We start from the raw sequence: 25,530 nt of genomic DNA, 5'->3' as shown, positions 1-25,530 counted from the left end.
CTCCCGGCACGCGGACGCAACTAGTGGGAGGGGTGGCGGCGGCGCCAGCCTTGGCCGCCTTCGGTGGTTTGGAGGCGGGGCAGTTCTTGCGAACGTGCCCCACCTCCCTGCAGGCATGGCACCGCACGCCGTCCGACGTCCAGAAGACGCGGTAGGCAGTCCCCTCGTGCGCCACATTAAAACTGCCCTCTGTCGTTTCCACCCGCGCCAGCCGGACAAAGAGCTGGCGGCGGAAGGAGAACACGTGGCGCAGGCTGTTCTCCCTGAGGCCGAGCGGTATGGGGTTGATCCCTGACCTTACCTCCCCCAGTTGGTGTAGGTGAGGGAGGAGGAGCTCAGCGGGAACAAAGGGCGGGACGTTGGAAAGGATAACCATCTGCCTGGTGGCCTCGAGAGGGTCCACCGGTAGGAACGTCCCGCCCACCGTGAGCCCCTTTTCAAGGGCCAGGGACACCGCCCGCTCTGACCCCAGGAAGAACACCGCCTTCCCAGACATTTCGGATGCTGCGATAATGGCCGAGGGGCCGACTATCCCAGCCATCGCCCGCACGCACTCCTCGATGCTCATTGTGGGGTGAGTGTAGCTCTTGACCCCGTTTTTTTGTTATGAGTCTGAATGGTGGCAGGGCAGCAGGAGGTGCAGGAGGCACCGTGGATGTGGACGCCGCCTGCGCGTACATCTTAGCGGGCCCTGCCACCGGCGTGGATGGGGTCGCCATCACGGGGTCCCACCCCAAAGTCACAGGCCTTAATGGTCTTAAATTGTCCTCGTTGGTGTTTGAGCAGAGGGAGCTCTTAGTGGGGCACATCTCTCCTCTAGTTAACGATTGGGGAGGGGCCTTGCTCCCTCTGCTCAGTTGTCTTAATTTAATTTTAATTAAGGAGGAAAGGGGCTCTCAGAGAGAGAGAGAGGGAAGAGACAGAGAGAGTGACAGAGAGAGAGAGTGGGGGGTGGGAAAGAGGGAAGCTGTGAGGGCAGGTCTCGCCTCAGTGATGGGTGGATGTTTTCTTTGGGGTGCACTCCCCAGATGATGGAATAAAACAAGACAAAGTCTTATAGGATGGTCTTCGGGTGGGGTGGAGAAGATGTCTTCACCTGGGGCAGCTGGAGCCACCCAGGCACACACTCCCAACGACGTTAAATAGGGTGATTAATAATTCTTCAGCCAGGTAGCTCCAGCTATCCCAGGCTAGGCAATGGGGGAGTGGTGCTTCAGTGGTGTGTGGGGCCTAGCTGTAAGCAAGAACCCCACACACACTTCCACACACACACACACCCATCGCGATGTTCCGGGCCTCAGAGAAATCTTCTTTTCTCCCCCCACCAATAAAACAATGTCTTTAGGGGAATGCACCAACACCCACCTGTAGAATGTTGTAGAGTCTCCCTCCTTCCACACAGGTTGTTGTTCTTTCCCCCTCTCTCCAACTCTCTGTAGAAGTAATAAAGTTGTTGAATTTTCTGCTCTCCTCCTCTCCCTCTGGATGGATTGTAATGAAGTAAGCCCCTTCCTCCTCTTCCTGGGCTGGTCTCAGGGTTCTCTCCAGGCCTTCAGGCAGGAGCTACAGCAGGGAGCTCCTTCCCTCACTGCTCCAGGCTCCAAATGATCAGGCCACGCCTCCAACAGCTCCACCCTTGTCCACAGAACTCTTTTTGGTTGGAGAACGAAATAAACATTAAATCAAATGCCCCCCAATCTGGGGGTCACTCCAAACATCTTTCAAACTGCCCTTTTTTTGTTTTTTTGGTTTTTTTACTTTGTTTTTGAAATTAAAAAAAAAAAATTTGGGGCCATAAAATCGTAAATTCTACAAGTGCCCCCTATAAAAGGGGAGGGGGACACTAAAACCGGCAATTAAAACAAATCAAACTGTAAAATAAATAAAATCAAATTAAAATTTGGTTGCCGGGGGTGATGATGCACTCCAGTCCCTCCGGCGCCCACCTCTCGCGGAAGGCCGCGAGCGTACCGGTGGACACCGCGTGCTCCATCTCCAAGGACACCCTGGACCGGATGTAACCGCGGAAGAGAGGCAGGCAGTCAGGTTGAACGACCCCCTCGACCGCCCGCTGCCTGGACCGGCTGATGGCCCCCCTTGATCGTGCCCAGGAGCAGTCCTACGAGGAGGCCTTCGGACCTACCCGCTCCCCTCCGCACAGGGTGCCCAAAGATCAGGAGAGTGGGACTGAAGTGCAGCCAGAATTTCAGGAGCATCCCCTTTAAATAATAAAACCGGGGCTGCAACCTCGTGCACTCAATAAAAACATGGAACACGGACTCCTCCAGACCGCAGAAATTGCAGGCGGCCTGGGAGCCCGTGAACCGGCTTAAAAATGTATTGCACGGCACTGCTCCGTGCACCACCCTCCAGGCCAAGTCCCTGATAAATACTGGGAGGACTCCCGCGTAGAGTGCCCTCCATCGGGGACCCCCGCCTCCTCCAGATGGCAAGATGGTACGCCATGGCGTGTCCGGACGGCAGGCGAGGATGGCAAAGTTGAGAGTGTGCAGGAGCAGCCCGTACAAGAAACCCCTCCGCGCAGAACTGAAAGGCACGGAGGGGATTTCCCCGAGGCGGCTCAAGTTGTGAGGTGCCGGCTCCTGAGGGAGGTTCCAGGGTTTGGCGCCGATGAGGAATTCCGTCCGGACGGGGGTCAGTTCGGACGGGATCTCCCGACGTGCTTGAGCCTCCTCAATGCACCTAACGGAGTCAGTGCCCAGAGCTGTTTTTAGCGACTCGATGGCATTGGCCGCGCGGCGGATGTCGGACAAATTTAGGCGCCGCACCAGCGTGTCTGGCACCATCCAGCCCGCTCCTCCGCCATCGAGCAGGTCCCTGACCCTGGTCACCTCACCAGCCCTCTCGCCCGACCGCCACCTGAAACCTCGGTCGTGGAGGTACGGATTCCCGAGCAGTGGCTCCTGCAGGACAGCCGCCACTCCAGCCGGCGGAGAGCTGCGCTTGGTGGAGACTTTGTTCCAGACCTTGATGAGTTCCTTGTAAAAGACAGGCAGCTCCTGGACGGCGGTCCTGACGCCCCCCAAGCTCACAAACAGGAGCTGCGTGTCGTAGTTGAGGCCGTGCTGCTGGTGGAAGAAATACGTCGCCAGAGCACGCCACCTAGGAGGGGGCTCGACGTAAAGGTATCTCTGCAGGATCTGAAGACGGAAAGTCGCGAGCTGGGCGCTGACGCACACCAACGACTGACCGCCCTCCCCAAGCGGGAGACTCAAGACCGTGGCAGAGACCCAGTGCTTCTTCTTGTTCCAGAAGTCGTCCACCAGCTTCTTCTGTATCTTGGTGACAAACGCAGGGGGAGGGGTCAAAGTGACCAGCCGGTACCACAGAATGGCGGCCACCAGCTGGTTTATGACTAGCGCTCGACCCCTGTAGGACAGCACTCGGAGCAGTCCTGTCCAGCGCCCTAGGCGAGCGGCTCTTGCCAGTTTGCCGGCCAGGCTTCCTCATCGGGGCTAAGGTAGACTCCCAGATAGAGGAGATGGGTTGTGCTCCAGGCAAAAGGCCTGAGCTCCTCAGGCAGGGAGTCCACCCGCCACTGACCCACCAGGAGTCCACAACATTTCTCACAGTTGATCCTGGCGGAGGATGCGGCCGAGTAAATCTCCTGGCACTCACGCATCCTCCGCAGGTCAGCGGGATCCTCTACCGCGAGGAGCACGTCATCGGCGTAAGCCGAGAGGACGACCTCCACGCCCGGCCCTTGCAGAGCCAGTCCCGTCAACCTCGTCCGCAGGAGGCGCAGGAAAGGCTCCACGCAGATGGCATATAACTGGCCAGACATGGGGCGTCCCTGGCGCACCCCTCTCCCAAAGCAAAGGGGCGCCGTCAAGGACCCGTTAACCTTAATCAGACACTCCACGGCGGCTTACAAAAGTCGGATCCGGGCGACAAAATGCGTCCCGAACCCGAAAGCGCGCAGAGTTCAGAACAGATAGTCATGATTCACCCTGTCGAACGCCTTCTCTTGGTCAAGAGATTGGAAGGCGACCGACAGACAAGCCTCCTGGGAATGATGGATGAGGTCCCGGACCAGATGGATGTTATCGTGGATTTTCCGGCCCGGGACCATGAAGGACTGGTCGAGGTGGATCATGTGGTCCAGCACGGCGCCAAGGCGAGCAGACATCGCCCTGGTAAAGATTTTGTAGTCCGTGCTGAGGAGGGAGACCGGGCGCCAGTTCTTAAGGAGGCGGAGGTCGCCCTTCTTAGGCAGCAGGACGATGACTGCCCTGCGCCAAGAGAGGGGCATCTCCCCGGTCGCCAGACTTTCCCCCAGGACGTCCCAGAACGCCCTGTGGAACTCCACGGTCAGCCCGTCCAGCCCCGGAGCTTTTCCCCTCGAGAGCCAGGCTTAGCGGAGCTTCCAGATTTTCGGCGCCCTCCGGGCTGACCTTCAAAAGGTCCTCCCACAAAACTCTACGCGCTTCCTCGCTGGACGGCTCCGGAGAGAACAGAGCCCCATAATATTCACGGGCCCTGTTGTTGATGCCCTCCGGATCCGAGACGCGAGAGCTGTCATCGGCCAGCAGCGTCAAGAGCTGCTTACGGACACTCTACCTTTTTTCCAGTGAGTAGAAGAAGGGGGAGCCGTGGTCCAGATCCCGCAGGAATCGGATCCGCGACCTCACGAACGCGCCTCGGGACCCGACGAGCTGCAGGTCCTTCAGCGCGGCCTTCTTCGCTTCGTACACCGTCCGCAGGGCCGGGTCCTCGACGACTTGACCGAGACGGGACTCCAGGTCGAGCATCTCATTTTCTAGGCGCCCGACTCTGGCCGCCCGCCTCTTGGTCGACCCCCTCGCGTACTCTTGACAGAAGACGCGGACGTGAGCCTTGCCCACGTCCCACCATAGCCTCAAGGAGGGGAAGCCCCCCTGCTTCCTTCTCCAGTCGGACCAGAATCGACGGAACGAGTCCTGGAACCGCACGTCCTCCAGCAGCCGGTTGTTAAAGTGCCAGTACGCGGACCCCGTCCCCGCGCGGAGCGAAGCGAGCTCCGCCCACACCAGGTGGTGGTCCGAACATGGCACTGGCCGCATGGAGGCCGCCGGGACGCAGGAAACGTACGCCCGAGACATGTAAAGGCGGTCGACTCTGGACCATCCTACTCCAGGCCTCACCCAAGTAAAGGCGCTGGAGTCGGGGTGGAGATTTCGCCAGACGTCCACCAAGTCGAAGGACCCGACCAGGTCCCTCAACTTCTCCATCGCCGTCATGCACTGCGGGGCACCGGAGCGGTCCCTCGCCTCGAGGGTGCAGTTAAAATCCCCACCGAGGACAATGCAGTCACTGACATCGACGGAGCCAAGAAGAGCGGACACTTCTTCGAAGAAGCGCGTTTGCTGCGGGCCGGGCTGAGGGGCGTACACGTTCACGAGATGGAGCGGCACATCCCCCAGGCGAACCGTGATGTGCAGCAAGCGGCCTGGCACGGGCTCCTCGACCCCCAAGATATCCGGCTGTAAATGCAGGGCCAGCAAGATGGCCACCCCACAAGAAGTGGTAGTGTGGTGGCTCATGCGGACCTCTCCTTGCCATTCCAGGAGCCACGTGGCTTTGTTTCCTGGAACTGTGTGGGTTTCTTGCAGGAAGCACACCGCATATTTCCCCTCCCGCAGGAGCGAAAATTAGTTAAATCTACGGTGTGCCTCTCTGCCGCCGTTGATGTTGAGGCTGGCTATGGTTATCTTCATGACAAAAGCATAGTGCAACCTCTACCTAACCTATTGTGGGGGTGGAGTGGAGTCGTTTGTTGACCTCCACTCCTTCAGCAGCCCAGCGAGGAACCCTTTGAGCCGGCGCAGCTCAAGACCTTGCGCCTTTGATAAGGGCCCGCCCGCGGCCATGGTTTTAACGGCGGCGCGGACGGACGCGATGAGCAGCCCCGGCTCGGACCATCTTTCCCGGGCCAGATGGGCTCGGTTGTGGCGACCCTGGCTCTGGACCAAAAAGTCCCGGAGTTCCTTTACAGGAATGAGGGGGGACTTAGCGGCGGGCACGAGGAGATCCACGGCCTCACTGGCGATGGACTCGAGATCTTCTCCCTCGTCCCCCACCGAGTCCCCGTCCCCCTCTGGGAGGTCGCCGCCAGCAGCCGGTCCGTCGACCGCACGAGGTACGGCAAACGGCCCGGCCGCTCCATCCGGCCCTGGCTCTGTCCCGATCCCACCCCCAGGATCGTCGGCAGAGGAGTCCCCACTGGGCTCTTTTAAAATTGGTGCTGGGTCAGGAAGCGACAGCGGAAGGGGTTCCTCCTCCGCCCCAGGAGCCGGGGAACACGGAGAGACCTGGTTTAAGAAATTCTCCAGGTCCTCCAAGTCCCCCAGCTCCAAAGTAGGGTGCGAGGGTTGTTCTTCCCCCTCCCCGCCGCCACCCCCCGGCCCAGCGTGTACAGAATCATTAAAATTGTTAACACTTTGTATTTCTTCTGGGTCAAGCAAATCCCGGGGGAGGTTAGTTATTGGCTGGGCGGGCTCAGGTTCGGCCTTTTCGGCCCCGCTCGCCTCAGTACCCGGGACGCTCGACCCGGCGGCAACGCATTCCTCCGCTGGCCCCACGCCCCCCACGACAGGCAGATCTTCCACGCCATCCCCAAGAGGCAGAGGCTGGGCAGCCTCGACTGCCCCACCCTCCCCGGGGACAGATTCCTCTCGCCTACAGCACAGTTTGGGGGCACCGATGGGGGACGCGGGACACGCGGCGGGCACCGACTGCTCCGTGGAGGGATGTTGTTCCCCCTCCGCTTCATTGGAGCGGCGCCTCCTTTTGTTCCTGGGGGGGTGCGCGGAGGCAGGGAGACCTCCATGCCTGCCGAGGCCTCCCGCTCCACTCCCCCCTTTTTCTTATCTTGCCCGCGCCGGAGCCCCTCTGTGGTGTTGTTCAAGGGCTCGGGCACGGGCTCAGGGCACCCCGCGCTCGCCGGTGACAGGGTTGGGCTCAGCGCGGTGATCAAACTGTCTGGCGCACTGAGGGGACCCGCCTCTGGATGTTTCGCCTTCCTCCGCGCCTTCTTTCTGACTGGACGCTCTCCCTCCCCCCCCCCGGAGGCCGTGAAAACAAAGGCCCCCGATGATGCCCGCGCACCTACGGCTCCCGGCACGCGGACGCAACTAGGGGGAGGGGTGGCGGCGGCGCCAGCCTTGGCCGCCTTCGGTGGTTTGGCGGCCTTGGAGGCAGGGCAGTTCTTGCGAACGTGCCCCACCTCCCTGCAGGCATGGCACCGCACGCCGTCCGACGTCCAGAAGACGCGGTAGGCAGTCCCCTCGTGCACCACATTAAAGTGCCCCTCGGTCGTCTCCTCCCGCGCCAGCCGGACAAAGAGCTGGCGGCGGAAGGACAACACGTGGCGCAGGCTGTTCTCCCTGAGGCCGAGCGGTATGGGGTTGATCCCCGACCTTACCTCCCCCAGTTGGTGTAGGTGAGGGAGGAGGAGCTCAGCGGGAACAAAGGGCGGGACGTTTGACACGATGACCCTCTGCGCGGTGGCCTCGAGAGGGTCCACCGGCAGGAACGTCCCGCCCACCGTGAGCCCCTTTTCAAGGGCCAGGGACACCGCCCGCTCCGACCCCAGGAAGAACACGGCCTTCCCAGACATTTTGGGGGCTGCGACAATGGCCGAGGGGCCGACTACCCCAGCCATCGCCCGCACGCACTCCTCGATGCTCATTGTCGCTCTTGTAGCTCTTGACCCCTTGTTTTTTCGTAATTAGTTTAAATGGTGGCAGGGCAGCAGGAGGTGCCGTGGATGTGGACACCGCCTGCACATATGTCCTTGCTGGCCCTGCCACCGGCGTGGATGGGGTCGCCATGATGGGGTCCCTTTAAGGGCTACACCCACCCCAAAGTCACAGGCCTTAATGGTCTTAAATTGGCCTCGTTGGTGTTTGAGCAGAGGGAGCTCTTAGTGGGGCACACCTCTCCTCTAGTTAACGATTGGGGAGGAGCCTTGCTCCCTCTGCTCAGTTGTCTTAATTTAATTTTTATTAAGGAGGAAAGCGGCTCTCAGAGAGAGAGAGAGGGGAGAGACAGAGAGTGTGACAGAGTTGGGGGTGGGAAAGAGGGAAGCTGTGAGGGCAGGTCTCCCCTCACAGTGATGGGTGGGTGTTTTCTTTGGGGTGCATTCCCCAGATGATGGAAAAACAAGACACAGTCTTATAGGATGGTCTTTGGGTGGGTGGAGAAGATGTCTTCACCTGGGGCAGCTGGAGCCACCCAGGCACACACTCCCAACGATGTTAAATAGGGTGATTAATAATTCTTCAGCCAGGTAGCTCCAGGTATCCCAGGCTAGGCAATGGGGGAGGGGTGCTTCAGTGGTGTGTGGGGCCTAGCAAGACCTCCACACACACTGCCACACACACACACACCCCGCGATGTTCCGGGCCTCGGAGAAATCTTCTTTTCTCCCCCCACCAATAAAACAATGTCTTTAGGGGAATGCACCAACACCCACCTGTAGAATGTTGTAGAGTCTCCCTCCTTCCACACAGGTTGTTCTTTCCCCCTCTCTCCAACTTTCCGTAGAAGTAATAAAGTTGTTGAATTTTCTGCTCTCCTCCTCTCCCTCTGGATGGATTGTAATGAAGTAAGCCCCTTCCTCCTCTTCCTGGGCTGGTCTCAGGGTTCTCTCCAGGCCTTCAGGCAGGAGCTAGAGCAGGGAGCTCCTTCCCTCACTGCTCCAGGCTCCAAATGATCAGGCCACGCCTCCAACAGCTCCACCCTTGTCCACAGAACTCTTTTTGGTTGGATAACGAAATAAACATTAAATCAAAATGCCCCCCAATCTGGGGGACACTCCAAACATTTTTCAATCTGCCCTTTTTTTGTTTTTTTTTAAACTTTTTAAAGACTTTTTAAAAAAAAATTTTGGGCCATAAAATCATTAATTCTGCAAGTGCCCCCTATATCCATTTTACACCGGGGATTTCAGGGTTAAACCCACTGCGGGTCTCCCCACAGACACATTTTAAAGCGGTTGTGGGACAAAAAGCAGGAACACGGACTCTGGGGATTTAGCCCAGTGTCGCCTCCTCCCTATTGCAGAATTCGCAGTTCAGACAGACAGGGTTGGGAACCTGTGTCCTTCTAACTCGGTATGAATGTTTTATTGACTCTCTCACTGAACCGATTGGTGCCCAGTACCTTTTTGTTTAACTGATCAAAGGCGGGACCAGCAGTTCAGACCAAACACACAGTTCAGCTCAGTAAAGGGTTAACGCTCTCAGACTGACCGATTATCGCTCTGTGCCGAGCACCGGGAAAATCAGCCTCGGGTTACCTGAGGCCGGACTGAGCGCGACCCAGTCACAGCAACTTCGGAGATAAAACTTACCCCGGTTAATTATAATAACGAAAGGCTGTATAACCGAGAAATGTCAGTTTAACTCAGTCAGAAATATGTGTGAATTAGGTGGGAGAATGGAGCAGGACCTTGGGTTTTTACTGAAGAAAGTTAACGTTAATGAGGCGGATATTGTCAGACTGGCTGAAGAGAAAATGCGAGCGGCCGCTCCCTTTGGAGAGAAACTGATTCAGGAATGTTTTAGCTGGAAACCGGTTTCCGGGCTGAAAACACCTTTCCCACAGGTGCTAAAACCAGTTGCTGACCGTTATATAAAGAGTAATTACCTAAAATTACAAAGGGTAGGAGTGCCCCGCGACATTTAGCAAATCTCTGTTTCACTGAACTTCCCTGGAACAAGACATAAATGAAAATCTATAATCACATCTGTTCACAGGTGAAGTGGCAGCGAATTGTCAAACCGGTTGGATTTGATTTGATGAGAAAGGCCGCTCCCTGTTCTGAAGCGAATGCGGAATGTTTCAGTTTAAACAACCCTGAGGGCTGGCAGCAACTTTCACACAGAGGGCGGAGCTCTGAATCTCACCGAGCAAGGCGCAGATCAAACTCACAATTTGTGACTTGCTCAAATCAAACAACCTGATTGATTGCAGTGAAACAATAAGGATATAACTCGCAAAATCTACTCGGAAACAGAGACAACATCGTTTCGTGACCGAGGTGAGGTTAACGTGTATTCTCAGCTTCATTGCTGTGTTTTACTCTTCCATTTTTACCTTCACTCTTCCTCTAAAGCCTGTTTCCCGCTGTCTGATTTGTTCCCCAGCGTCGGGGAGGCAGCTATTGAGTGTGGGCTCCGACTGTGACTGAGGGCAGTCCATTGTACACAGGGGATTTCAGGGTTAAACCCAGTCCGGGTTTCCCCCAGTCTCCCCACAGAAATATTTTAAAGCATTTGTGGGACAGAAAGCGGGAACACGAACTGTGTGGATTTACCCCATCCTTGACAGGAGGTGTCTCCTCCCTATTGTAGAACTCACAGTTAACAGAACATAAGAAATAGGAACAGGAATAGGCCATACGGCCCCTTGAGCCTGCTCTGCCATTTAATACGATCATGGCTGATCTGATCATGGACTCAGCTCCAGTTCCCTGCCCGTTCCCCATAACCCCTTATCGTTTCAGAAACTGTCTCTTTCTGTCTTAAATTTATTCAATATCCCAGCTTCCACAGCTCTGAGGCAGTGAATTCCACAGATCCACAACCCTCAGAAGAAATTTCTCTTCATCTGTTTTAAATGGGCGGCCCCATATTCTAAGATCATGCCCGCTAGATCTAATCTCCATCAGTGGAAACATCCTCTCTGCATCCACCTTGTCAAGCCCCCTCAATCTTATACGTTTCGATAAGATCACCCCTGATTCTTCTGAATGTCAATGAGTAGAGGCCCAACCTACTCAACCTTTCATCATAAGTCACCTCCCTCATCCCCGGAATCAGCCTAGTTGAACCTTCTCTGAACTGCCTCACAGCAAGTATATCCTTTCGTAAATATGGAAACCAAAACTGCATGCAGTATTCCAGATGTGGCTTCACCAATACCCTGTATAACTGTAGCAAGACTTCCCTGCTTTTCCATCCCCTTTGCAATAAAGGCCAAGATACCATTGGCCTTCCTGATCACTTGCTGTACCTGCGCATTATCCTTTTGTGTTTCATGCACAAGTACCCCCAGGTCCTGCTGTACTGCAACACTTTACAATCTTTCTCCACTTAAATAATAACTTGCTCTTTGATTTTTTTTCTGCCAAAGTGCGTGATCTCACACTTTCCAACATTATACTCCATCTGCAAAATTATTGCCCACTCACTTAGCCTGTCTATGTCCTTTTGCAGATTGTTTGTGTCCTCCTCACACATTGCTTTTCCTCCCATCTTTGTGTCGCCAGCAAACTTGGCTACGTTACACTCGGTCCCTTCTTCCAAGTCGTTTATATAGATTGTAAATAGTTGGGGTCCCAGCACTGATCCCTGTGGCACCCCACTAGTTACTGGTTGCCAACCGGAGAATTAACCATTTATCCCAACTCTCTGTTAGTTAGCCAATCCTCTATCCATGCTAATATATTATCCCCAACCCCGTGCACTTTTATCTTGTGCAGTAACCTTTTTACGTGGCACCTTGTCAAAAGCCTTCTGGAAGCCCAAATACACCACATCCAATTGTTCCCCTTTATCCACCCTGTTCATTACATCTTCAAAAGAACTCCAGCAAATTTGTCAAACATGACTTCCCGTTAAGACAGACCAGGTTATGAAGCACTGCCCTCCTAACTCGGTATGAATGTTTTATTGACTCTCTCTGAACCTTTTGGTGTTCAGTACAGTTTTATTTAACTGATCAAAGGTGAGACCAACAGTTCAGACAGAACACACAGTTCAGCTCAGTAAAGAGTTAACACATTCAGACTGGCCAATTATCTCTCCGTGCCGAACGTCTGGGAAATCTGGTTACCTGAGGCCGGACTGCATGCGATCCAGACAGCTCATCGGAGCAACTTCGGAGATGAAATTTACCCCATTAATAATGAATTACTGTTTAATGCAGCAATATCAGTTTGTCAGGTAGGAATGGATGTGAATTAGGTGGGAGAATGGAACAGAGATGAGTGCTTTCCTTGAAATCATTTCACTTCAATGAGGCGGTTATTTGTCAAACTGGCAGATAAAGAGAGGCCACTCCCTTTAGAGAGTTTCAAACTGAAGGAATGTTTCAGATGGAACCCGGTTCAAGGCAGAAACTGCATTTCACACAGATAAGAGGTTCCTGATCGTTAATCTTCATATAATTAAGTACTGAAATTACCCACCAGGAGGGGGACCCATCACTAATCTTTATATAAACAGTAATTACTGAAATTACCCACAGGTAGGACCCATCACTAATCTTTATATAAACAGTAATAACTGAAATTACCCACAGGTAGGACCCATCACCAATCTTTATATAAACAGTAATTACTGAAATTACCCACAGGTAGGGCCCATCACCAATCTTTTTCAAAATGTGCTCCTCCTTATGCTTCAATCCATTCATGTCCCCATCCCTCTCTCTCTGCATCTGCCAGTCCCACAAGCCCCCGCCCTGAGAATGTTCCATTCGCCAACTCGGGCCTCTTGTACATTTCACCCTCTCCTCAACCTATCCATGCAGCTGTGCCCTTGTGTATTGACTCTGCGATTCCTCCCCCTCCCTCCCCCTCCCCCTGCTCATTCAGGGCATTCCTTAAGGCACACTTCTTTTACCAACCATTTGTTTCTACCTCCTTTTGTTCAGCCCCATCTTCTGACCAATTTAAGTTTCTTTGAAGCATCTTGGGATGTTTTTCGATGTAAAGACACTTATTTAAGATAGAATCTATATGCTTGCATTTATGGAATAGGAAGGGAAATAAAACATTTTTGTTCCGAGTCCCATTCAAACCCAAGGCCTGTCTCATAGTTAATAGATCACAGCACCGAGAAGGAAAAGGATTTTGAAGGCTATCGAACAGTTGAGATGGGGGCAAACCTCTAGAATCTGTATTTCGAGGTGGAATTAGTGAATATTTACAGATACAGGGGATGATCAGAGGAGGCTGGAACTGATAAGTTACAGACAAGTCGTGATTGACAAATTTGCTCACTGTCTTTATGAATAGATAGATTGATGGAATGTAGAACATGCGGTGTATATGGGTTTCCAGAAGGTGTGTTAATGAGGCCATTTGTGTTCACAGAACCGAACTCTACATTCACTGAGCTCTTGAGAGAGTGCGACGATCACCAACTGTTCCAGTTGATGAAATTCTAGCGGGACAGACTGGAACAGGTGATTGAAGAGTGTGTGGAGGGACTGGGTCTCTGGTTAACAGGCGAGGACCATTTCAGCGGACAAGAATATCACTTAAGTGGGTGGGACACAGGATGAGTTTAGATTATTCTAACATCACACAGCTGACAAAATATTCTAACATAGGAACAAAAGAGTTTCTTGATGAAATAAGCTCTATATAATTCCCCTTCTAAAATCCTGGTATCGAAAGCTAGTGATTGTGGAATTGTTGACTAATCGATCTCTAACAATTAGTCTACAACAGATCCAGACATGAGGTGAGGGAAACTCCAGAGGTGGAGAGCTTCGCGACCATAGATCCAAAGTCATCTGTTCCTCCCAACCATGCTGCACTTACCACATGTCATATCTCAAATTACTTTTATACTTCAATTCAAAAATGTTAGTTTCTGAAACAAGTATATCTAATTTGCCTTTTATTGAATCAATACTAACGGTTTCCACCATCTCCCTAGGGAGCCCATTCCCCAGATTAACCAGTCGCTCACTGAAATATTGTTTCTGCAGATTAGTTTTGAATTTACCACCCCCACGAGTGCAAGCTCTGTTTCTACTATACTGGACAAAGTGAATCAGCGATGACAATGTAAATGTAGATTCTTTTCTCTCAATCTGGTTCAGCAAAATTACTGAAACGAATACCGCTTGTGCTTTAAACAAAGCAAGCTTTTATTTAAAAAGGAAATCCCGATCGGGGACCTTATCGGACAGAAGGAATGCAACTCTGATAGAACGCACTCACTTCCTACAGACAAAGTGACGTTACATTGTAAAGGGACGGCAGTTATACATTTTCGGCAAAAGATAACAAGATAGGGCTAGAGTGACATCCTCGTTCAGCCTATCCCTTTTGATCCCTCTTTCCCTTTGTCCACTCATAAGCCAACCTAAGTATGGTCTGATTTTAAACAAAGACCTTCTATTAATGTTTCAGGTTAATAACATGATTTAATAAGACCTTGAGGTTTTTCTGCAAGCTGTGGGTTTTGTTTCAATATGTGTTAGTGTTGTAACATTTCGCAGTCTCGAGTCTGAGATTTTCATGGCTATTCCTCCATGAATTCTTTGTTAGCTTATACTGTCCATATATAATTCCCACGTTCTCAACTTCTCGACTTTATACATTTTTAAACATTCACATTCCCCCCTTTTATCATTCCATGATAACACTTAGGATCATTCTAGGAGTATCGCATTCATCCGTTCACACTCTATTTCCTGAATCATATTGTTGTTAGTGTCGAGTAGTTCTTTAGTTCGTTGGATCATAACCCGGGAGCCCTTGACCACAAGAGGGTTTGCTAACCTTGCCATCATTATTTACAACAAAGGTTAAGGCAACCAACAATCAAACAACAGGTAATTATTACTACGATGAGAATAATTGCCCATGCATTAGATAGGATCTCCATCTGATAGCCCATCAACCCAGCTAGATCCTTCTGCTGGTGTGGATAACTTCTTCACCTCCCTTCTTATGTGATCAGCGAGATTGGTTATGTTTTCTGAACTATCAGGAATGTAAGTGCAACATTCAGATCCTATCAGGGCACACGTTCCCCCTTTCTCATCTAACAGGTAATTGAGGGCATTCGGTTTTGTAATGCTACGGTCCTTATTGCTACCATTTCAGCTGTGATGCCCTCCAGAACTTCAGCAGTATTGTTAGCTATCTGTTCCAATATCATCTCTAGGTTCTGTACTTCATCCATGAGACGTCCTATCCTGATTGGGAACATCATGACCCCAAAGAACTTGTCGGCGGGGGTGATGGCTCGCTTGTATCGGCTGGAGGCATGTGCTTCCGCCAGGGTACGTACTTGCCGCACAAATGGCACCACATAATCCCAGATAACAGAACCCTGGCCATCACCTGGGCAACCAAGGATATGCCTTATGACTGCACATGAAATACGTGCCGTTAAAAGCTGCTTTCTGATATATTGCTTCCGGGTCCCAGGACTGGGCCCACAAACCTCCACCTGTTTTATTTGGAAGGTGGGAGAGGATGGTGACTCGTGCACCTGTGGTGATGTTGAGACTGTTTGGGCATTTGCTGTACCCTATGATATGTCCCTTGTTACTGGTGTCATTTCGGGTGAGACATATGTCCCCGGTTGGCCTCCCAATCCCCGAGGTATTGGTCAGGGCTAAGAATGGGGGTTCCTTTCCACGGTCGTAGGTTGGTTGTTACCATCCCTGGAACGTCTGACTAATGGGGTCTCCAGCACTCTCCCACTTGGTGACCTCCCCGTGGTCGTTCACGTGGTAACGGTATGATACTCCTCCTGATCTCCGTGATCCCTCTTTTGACCCGCCTTTCCTCTCTCGTATTTGTATTGACCCCCCTCCTCTCGCGATAGTTTGGCTCTGAATCCATCTGACAGTCTCAGTTAGGGTTAGTGGAACGGGGCGCAAAGGAATTCCCCCTTTGGAATGTATAGGGATATGTATAGGGATATGTATAGGGAAATGTGAACACACCCAACATCTAGAAAAGTGCCCTGACCAAAGCGCCTCTCAACCTTCTCTTTTCCAGTGAGAGCATGACCAATTTACATACTAGCTCCTCCTAATCCTACCCCTCCATTAATTTGCAGACTACCCATTACCATTAATATCCCACCCAGTCTAATCCCAACCTGTTGCTCACTGTCCATTACCATTAATATCCCACCCAGTCTGATCCCAACCTCCTGCTCACTGTCCATTACCATTAATATCCCACCCAGTCTGATCCCAACCTCCTGCTCACTGCCCATTACCATTAATATCCCACCCAGTCTAATCCCAACCTGCTGCGCACTGTCCATTACCATTAATATCCCACCCAGTCTAATCCCAACCTGTTGCTCACTGTCCATTACCATTAATATCCCACCCAGTCTGATCCCAACCTCCTGCTCACTGTCCATTACCATTAATATCCCACCCAGTCTAATCCCAACCTGCTGCGCACTGTCCATTACCATTAATATCCCACCCAGTCTAATCCCAACCTGCTGCACACTGTCCATTACCATTAATATCCCACCCAGTCTGATCCCAACCTCCTGCTCACTGTCCATTACCGTTAATATCCCACCCAGTCTAATCCTAATAACGTGTTTACTCCATGAAATCGTAACATTGCTTTTTCTCCAAAATAAATCGAATTATCTCATAATTTACCAACTTACTTCCGCAACAGTTTGTGGGAGTAAATTGTACATTCTCACTGCCATGTCCGGAAATAAATGTATCGTTCCTCCCCCTTAATACTTCGAATGAATCTAAATTTTGGCCTCTGACCAACAGTGGAAACAATCTGTAAACATTTATTTATTTATAAACTTTCAGAAATTAAATTCTCAACTTCCCTCGAACAGGGATTCCATATCCCCATTGAACCTGCTGAGCAGTGTTTCAATTGCTTTTATTTCCTTCCAATAATTGAGTTTCCAAAACTGAACACAACTGGGTAAATGGTTTGGAACGTCACTCCCCATTTTCCTCCAGTTAAACACTGAGAAGACTGTTGCCAATGTCTCCCACATCTGTACCCTAGGTAAACTAGAGGTGATCTAAAACTGGTCTGCCCATGTCCTAACTCGCACCAAGTCCCGCTCGCCCATCATCTCTTGCTCGCTGACCTACATTGGCTCCTGGTTAAGCAACGCCTCAATTTCAAAATTTGCATCCTTTTCAAATCCCTCCATGGTCTCGTCCCTCCCTATCTCTGTGATGTCCTTCAGCCCCACAACACCCCCGAGATGTCTGCACTCCTCTAATTCTGACCCCTTGAGCTTTCCTGATTATAAATCGCTCAACCATCGGTGGCCGTGCCTTCTGTTGCCTGGGCCCAAAGCTCCGGAACTCCCTCCCTAAACCTTTCTATCGCTCTCTTTCTTCCTTCAAGACACTCCTTAAAACCTACCTCTTTGATCAAGCTTTTGGGCACCTGCGCTAATTTCTCCTTATGTGGCTTTGTCATATTTTGTCTCCTAACACTCCTGTGAAATGCCTTGGGGCGTTTCACTATGTTAAAGGCGCTATATAAATACAAGTTGTTGTTGTAGGCTGCTACCCCCACCACAATCCCTGTCTCCTCGTCACTTGATTTTATTCCCCTCCCCGGCCACTGCCTGATACTGAGCCAGTCTATCCGCAATCTCGGTGTCCAACCTCAATCTGAACTTCCAACCCATATACTCGCCATCACAAACATCCCCTACTTCTCTCTCAGTAACATTGCCACGCCCCTGCCTCTGCCCATCTCCTGCTGAAAACTCATCCTTGCCCTTGTTACATCCACACCAGACTGCTCTCTTGGCCGACCTCCCACCTTGCACCTTCTGTAATCTTCAGCTACGCCAAAATCCTGCTGATACCCAGCTTTCATTCAGATATCATCCGTGTGCTCACTCGCCTTTAATGGCTCCCGGTCCTCGGAAGCCTCCGTTTTAAAATTCCCATTCTGCTCTTTAAATAACCGACCTTCCCGACTCTGTAACCTCCTCCAGCTCTACGACATCCCGTGCCACTGGACCTCTCGGTCTCTGATCTCGTTTGCACCCCCTCCTTCACACCACCACTGGTGGCCGAGGGTTCACGGCATTTACTCCATCCTCCCCTCTGTCTCTCCTCTTTAAACCTAACCGTTCCCCTCACTTCTGGCCACCTCTGCTCATTTCTCCTGCTTTGTCTCGGTTCATTGTCTGCTTCCGCCTCTGTGAAACACTCTGGAACGATGGTGTATATTGAAAGCCGTGTATAAATGTAAGTTGTTGAAGGAAGTCCTGACTATCCATTGCTGGACACGTGCTCCCGGTTACTGAGGTTTCATACCGGCAGCGAGTAAATAAAACATTGTGTGCCTGAGGAAACACGTGATTGGATTTTTCACCATTGTTGTAATTGGCCGATTAGTCGGTGTAATTTCTCCTAGCTGCTTCCCTCATTTCAGAATCAACCCTTCCCTGACACTGGAGTTCTGATTCGCTGCTGTTTTATTTCTCAGTAAATCAGAGTGTGAGAAGCAAGTGAATCATATTGTTAATCAGTAATCTGATGTTATGTTGGACAATGATGAATAGAGAATACTAATCCCATTAAACCTACCGCGAATTGTCAGTAATTCCTCACTCTGAGAACAATGCTTCTGATTTCTGTTTGACATTTATCTCATTTATTTCCCACTAATGGTTGAATCAAGATGAAAGATAGAAAGACTTGCATTTCTATAGCGCCTTTCATGACCACCAGTCATCTCAAAGTGCTTTGCAGCCAATGAAGTACTGTTGGTGTGCTGTCACTGTTGTAATGTGAGGAATGCGGCAGCCAACTTGCGCACAGCAAGCTCCCACCAACAGCAATGTGATAATGGCCAGATAAACTTTCTCAGTGTTTCTCTTTCACTCCGCTCCTCAATATATTCATTGTTACACTTTACAGGAAGTCACTGAACTCGCGGAGAAGGGAAACCGGGCGGACAGTTCCAAACTTCTCCTAAATCTGGTGATGGAGAAAGGCTCTCCGGCCGGAAGGGTGATGTGGGAATCCTTTGTGAAAATGCGCCATGAGGTACCAAAGGTGGACATAATTCTGAAAGAAATAGAGGAACACGGTACGGTAAAATCATCCTTACTGAATTCACTCTCAGGTTAAAACACTGCAAATTTTACTGTAATATTGCACAGATATGATTTCATGAAATGTAATTGAATTAAACAGGTTTTGATCCATCTGATGACATGAACATCGCACGAGGTTTACCGAAGTACCCAGTCACCTGAAAGGTAAGTGATGAAATGGAGATTTCAGCCGTGCATTTCACTGCTGAGGATCAGAATGTTTGACTGTAGCCAATTGTGTAGAGGTGGCCAGAATCTGGGAATCAGAAGTTCAAAGGCCGAGGGAACAGAATTAAACATCCTTTGGATTTCACATCAATCCTCAACTATTCCCCAGAAATTCAAGGTACAGTTATCTCTGATTTTTGAATTGTTGGTAAATGTGCAGATGCTATATTGCTGGCTATACCTCGCAGGATCCTGATATGATGTGAAACCCCATACACACCTGGCAGGATCCTGATACACTGTGAAACCCCATACACACCTGGCAGGATCCTGATATGATGTGAAACCCCATACACACCTGGCAGGATCCTGATATGATGTGAAACCCCATACACACCTGGCAGGATCCTGATACACTGTGAAACCCCATACACACCTGGCAGGATCCTGATCCACTGTGAAACCCCATACACACCTGGCAGGATCCTGATACACTGTGAAACCCCATACACACCTGGCAGGATCCTGATACACTGTGAAACCCCATACACACCTGGCAGGATCCTGATACACTGTGAAACCCCATACACACCTGGCAGGATCCTGATACACTGTGAAACCCCATACACACCTGGCAGGATCCTGATATGATGTGAAACCCCATACACACCTGGCAGGATCCTGATATGATGTGAAACCCCATACACACCTGGCAGGATCCTGATACACTGTGAAACCCCATACACACCTGGCAGGATCCTGATATGATGTGAAACCCCATACACACCTGGCAGGATCCTGATACACTGTGAAACCCCATACACACCTGGCAGGATCCTGATCCACTGTGAAACTCCATACACACCTGGCAGGATCCTGATACACTGTGAAACCCCATACACACCTGGCAGGATCCTGATACACTGTGAAACCCCATACACACCTGGCAGGATCCTGATACACTGTGAAACCCCATAGACACCTGGCAGGATCCTGATACACTGTGAAACCCCATACACACCTGGCAGGATCCTGATACACTGTGAAACCCCATACACACCTGGCAGGATCCTGATACACTGTGAAACCCCATACACACCTGGCAGGATCCAGATACACTGTGAAACCCCATACACACCTGGCAGGATCCTGATATGATGTGAAACCCCATACACACCTGGCAGGATCCTGATACACTGTGAAACCCCATACACACCTGGCAGGATCCTGATATGATGTGAAACCCCATACACACCTGGCAGGATCCTGATACACTGTGAAACCCCATACACACCTGGCAGGATCCTGATCCACTGTGAAACTCCATACACACCTGGCAGGATCCTGATACACTGTGAAACCCCATACACACCTGGCAGGATCCTGATACACTGTGAAACCCCATACACACCTGGCAGGATCCTGATACACTGTGAAACCCCATAGACACCTGGCAGGATCCTGATACACTGTGAAACCCCATACACACCTGGCAGGATCCTGATACACTGTGAAACCCCATACACACCTGGCAGGATCCTGATACACTGTGAAACCCCATACACACCTGGCAGGATCCAGATACACTGTGAAACCCCATACACACCTGGCAGGATCCTGATACACTGTGAAACCCCATACACACCTGGCAGGATCCTGATACACTGTGAAACCCCATACACACCTGGCAGGATCCTGATACACTGTGAAACCCCATACACACCTGGCAGGATCCTGATACACTGTGAAATCCCATACACACCTGGCAGGATCCTGATACACTGTGAAACCCCATACACACCTGGCAGGATCCTAATACACTGTGAAACCCCATACACACTGGGTGGGATCCTGATACACTGTGAAACTAATACACAGCTGGCAGGATCCTGATACACTGTGAAACCCCATACACACCTGGCAGGATCCTGATACACTGTGAAACCCTATAGACACTGGGTGGGATACTGATACACTGTGAAACCCCATACACACCTGGCAGGATCCTGATACACTGTGAAACCCCATACACACCTGGCAGGATCCTGATACACTGTGAAACCCCATACACACCTGGCAGGATCCTGATACACTGTGAAACCCCATACACACCTGGCAGGATCCTGATACACTGTGAAACCCCATACACACCTGGCAGGATCCTGATACACTGTGAAACCCCATACACACCTGGCAGAATCCTGATACACTGTGAAACCCCATACACACCTGGCAGGATCCTGATACACTGTGAAACCCCATACACACCTGGCAGGATCCTGATACACTGTGAAACCCCATACACACCTGGCAGGATCCTGATACACTGTGAAACCCCATACACACCTGGCAGGCTCCTGATACACTGTGAAACCCCATACACACCTGGCAGGATCCTGATACACTGTGAAACCCCATACACACCTGGCAGGATCCTGATACACTGTGAAACCCCATACACACCTGGCAGGATCCTGATACACTGTGAAACCCCATACACACCTGGCAGGATCCTGATACACTGTGAAATCCCATACACACCTGGCAGGATCCTGATACACTGTGAAACCCCATACACACCTGGCAGGATCCTAATACACTGTGAAACCCCATACACACTGGGTGGGATCCTGATACACTGTGAAACTAATACACACCTGGCAGGATCCTGATACACTGTGAAACCCCATACACACCTGGCAGGATCCTGATACACTGTGAAACCCCATACACACCTGGCAGGATCCTGATACACTGTGAAACCCCATACACACCTGGCAGGATCCTGATACACTGTGAAACCCCATACACACCTGGCGGGATCCTGATACACTGTGAAACCCCATACACACTGGGTGGGATCCTGATGCACTGTGAAACTAATACACACCTGGCAGGATCCTGATACACTGTGAAACCCTATAGACACTGGGTGGGATACTGATACACTGTGAAACTAATACACTCATGGCATGTGCCCTCACTCACAGAAAAAGCTCAGCACCCTGAGCAACAGATATTGGGTTTTCAGTACCCCTCGAGCTCTAGCCTGTAAAATGTTGGAAACATGGTGACGAGATGTAAAAATAAGCAAATAAAATTGACAGGTCTGGATTTTAACAGGGGTAGGTAGCGGGGTGGGGGGGACTGTTTCGGAGGAGAAGTCCGAAACTCCCTGTATGCTGTTGTTTCAACTCCCCAGCAGTGTCTTTGTCCTTGTAAGTTTCCCCGATAGTCAGCATGATTGACGGCTTGGCTTCAGTCGGGTGGTGATCACTCTGGAACAGACCTCAGGACCAGCTAGTTACCGTGGGGGGAGGGAGGGGTCTGATCAGTTGTATATGTCAGGAGATTGGGGGAGCCAGAGCTCCTCCTAGACCACAAAGAGTGCTGTAAGAACAATTATCTTCTCCCCAGTACTGCCCCCTCCTCCCTTCAGCTGCTGGGTTTCCTGTTTCCTGTGAAACCTGGTATGCTACAGATTTCACCAGAGTTTGTCAGCCTAATAAAAATATTTAAATTGCCAACCTGCCTCCTGGGAACGGATTGGCTGCCCACCCCTCATCCTGTCTCTATTAAACCCAGAAGTGGACGGGTTGGGGTTCGGTTTGAAATGTAAATTTTCTTTAGCCTTTTACCCAACCTCAACCGACCTGTTTTTTTTGGTGTTAAAATCCAGCCCATAGACTGTAGCGCAGAAACAGGCCATTCATCCCAACTGGTCTCCACATTCACCTCCTCCCAGCCCCCTTCATTTAAACCTAGCAGCATATCCTCCTATTCGTTTCTCCCTCATGTGTTTATCTAGCTTCCCCTTCAATGCATCTAATCTATTCACCTCAACTACTCCTCATAGTGGTGAGTTCCACATTCTAACCACTCTATGGGTAAAGAAGTTTCTCCTGAATTATCTATTGGATTTATTGGTGACTGCCTTTATTCACAAGTCTACCCTATCAAACCTCATTCATTATATTAAGCACTTTTATTAGGCCACCCATCAGCCTGCCTATGTATCTCCTCTCAGTTCTGTTATCATCCTAGTAAATCTTTCTGCACCTTGTCCATTGCCACTGTCATGTTTATATTGTGGAGAACAGAACTTGGCATAGTACAACAAGGAGGTATAATTACACAGCACAGAATGACACACAGCTGTCAGAACGTGTTCCATCTCATCTCAAGATATTCTCACAACAGAACTAACCACTCTCTGGGGTTCAGAGAGATTTGAGTCTCCTTGTGCAAGAAACATAAAGCTAGCATGCAGTACAGCAAGCAATGAGGAAGTGTTGTAAAAGGTAGGCACCTTTAGAATATACCAGAACACTAGGCATTAGGCACCTGCTAGATATAACTAAACGCATATAAGTTTAAAGTGGCCACACATAAAATGGCTGCCCAGGCATGATGGGAAATCAGGTAGTCAAGCTGTGAACTATTGAATGTTCAATGACTGAGCAATAACCCTGTGAGGCCCACTATAGGAATGCCTTGGATGCAGGATAAGAATAATGAGGAGAGAACCCATCTCCCGTATTCAAGGCCATAAACCAATTAATTCCCCAGGAAGAAAGAGATAAGAGAACCCATCTCCTGTAAACAAGGTTATAAACCAATTATTTCTCCAAGAAGAAAGAACTAGTGAGAGAACCTATATCAATCAGCCCAAGCTGACAAGAGATGAACACATGGTTCCTGAGACATAAGGGGAATTCTATTGGGTTAAAAGAACCTATATGTAATCTATAATCGTTGTGATTGGCTTGTGTCCAGCCGTGATGGGCTGTGTAACTGTAGTAAACTGTTTGTAACTGTTGTGAAACATATAAAAGTGAATGTAACCCTTTGTTCTGTGGAGAGAAACCTGGATACGGTCCTGAGTTTTCCTCCCCGCTGAGCGTAATAAAGGCCGGCAGGCGTTGGAACCGACTCTGAGTGTTGAGTGATTCTTCTGAGAAAACACTAACGCTAACAGTGGCGTAGTCGGCAGGATTTCCCGGAGTCGCTGGACGCCCTTGGAAAAACCCGGGTGAGTATAAAAAAAAACGATTTTTAAGTATAAAGGGTGCGGAAGGTGGAAGCTGGTTGATCGACACGAGGAGACGGTCTAATATCTCAAACGCCTAGCCTGAGCCTGAATTAAGAGGACTTTTGTCCCACGTGATGGCCAGGAACCAAGTAGGCGTAGGGAACACACTTAGACCGTGGGATCGTGATACCGAGAGACATCTTCTGGACCCAGTAGTGTAATTTGAAATACCCCGGGGTAGAACCAAGCGGTGTACAGCGGCTAACGGAATCCAAACCTGTGAACAGGGTCGGACCAACGGGCTGAGCGGTGGTAGGTAGTCGTTAAGGTTAACGTAAGCACTGCGGGAATTGCTTAAATGCGTTTTAAGAATTGTATAAGTTTGTGTAACAGCAGAACTTGTGACCTGACAGTAGCCAAGAGACAGTTTACTACAAGTCGCGCTAGAAAGAAAGCGGACCTCAGAGAAGATTCCTAACGGTACTAGTCCTACCCAGGAATGGCCATGAAAACAAGTAAACTCGAGTGGGGACCAGAAGGGTCGCTTACCCGCCACCTGGCGGAAAAACAAAAGAAGCTAATTGAAAAAATGATTAAAGCAGGGTGGAATCCTCAGGAACTAGTTATGTGAGGAATTATTTAGATAAAACTACGAATTCCCTGAAAGGTCATGGATCCAAAAATAGAGCCGGCCAAAACAAGAAGAGAGACTGTTGTAAATGTCTGATCGTTGAGTGAGAAGTGTCTGTGTGATTTTTGACTGCAGAATGAATTTTTTTATGTTTTCATGTTCCGAAAGCCTGGTTGGAAGAGGAATGCAAGTGTCTGTTTATTTTAGAAACAGAGTGAAAGTCTTTTTTTAACCCTTTGTAATTTTGTCCTGTATGTGGGAAGTTTTAAGACATTTAAGTTAGAAACGCAGGTGTGGATTTATTCGGATGATAAGTTACGGAGCTAGGAAAATAAACAAATAAAGGATAGGTTTGTTGAGCAAAAGATTTATTTGACACGCTCACTTACTTGCTGAAAGAAAACATGCAATGATTGATTGGGTTGAAAGACATAAATTTAGTCTCGGAATGAGATAAAGAATGCTTTAAAAAAAAAAAGAGCTTCTAGCCAAAAAAAAAAGTTTTAAATAAAGATTGAAATTACAAAGTTTGAATTGGGATTTTGAGATATTCAGAGAAGGCACAGAAAATACTGAGGTGGATTAAAAAAAAAGAAAAAGATTAAATTAAATCTGATCAGGTCAAACTCCTGGGCAAGTGGCGAGCTATCTGCGAAGGTGTAAAAGGGACTTTTGGAAAATGTTAAAAACAGCAAGCTTTAGTAACGACTTTGAAACTGGAGCATTTTGAGATAACGAAAGGCAGCACTCAAACTCTCAAAGCTGGACTCCATTCCAGTTATGAAAAAAAAGAAAAAGATAAAGATGCCACTTTCAAAGTAAACAAATGATTTTAAATTAACAACTTTATGGAGTTACGAACCCTC

General features: G+C 50.0%; 1 pseudogene; it reads left to right on the top strand.

Annotated features, from left to right (window-relative positions):
* The first annotated feature begins 4,036 nt into the window (after positions 1–4,036).
* The window catches only part of LOC139266998 (protein NLRC3-like), a 47,926-nt pseudogene continuing 26,432 nt past the window's right edge, over positions 4,037–25,530 (top strand).

The sequence above is a fragment of the Pristiophorus japonicus genome, chromosome 7 (assembly GCF_044704955.1).
Source record: "Pristiophorus japonicus isolate sPriJap1 chromosome 7, sPriJap1.hap1, whole genome shotgun sequence".
Classification (NCBI taxonomy): Eukaryota; Metazoa; Chordata; class Chondrichthyes; family Pristiophoridae; genus Pristiophorus; species Pristiophorus japonicus.
This window is presented reverse-complemented; position numbering and strand designations above follow the sequence as displayed.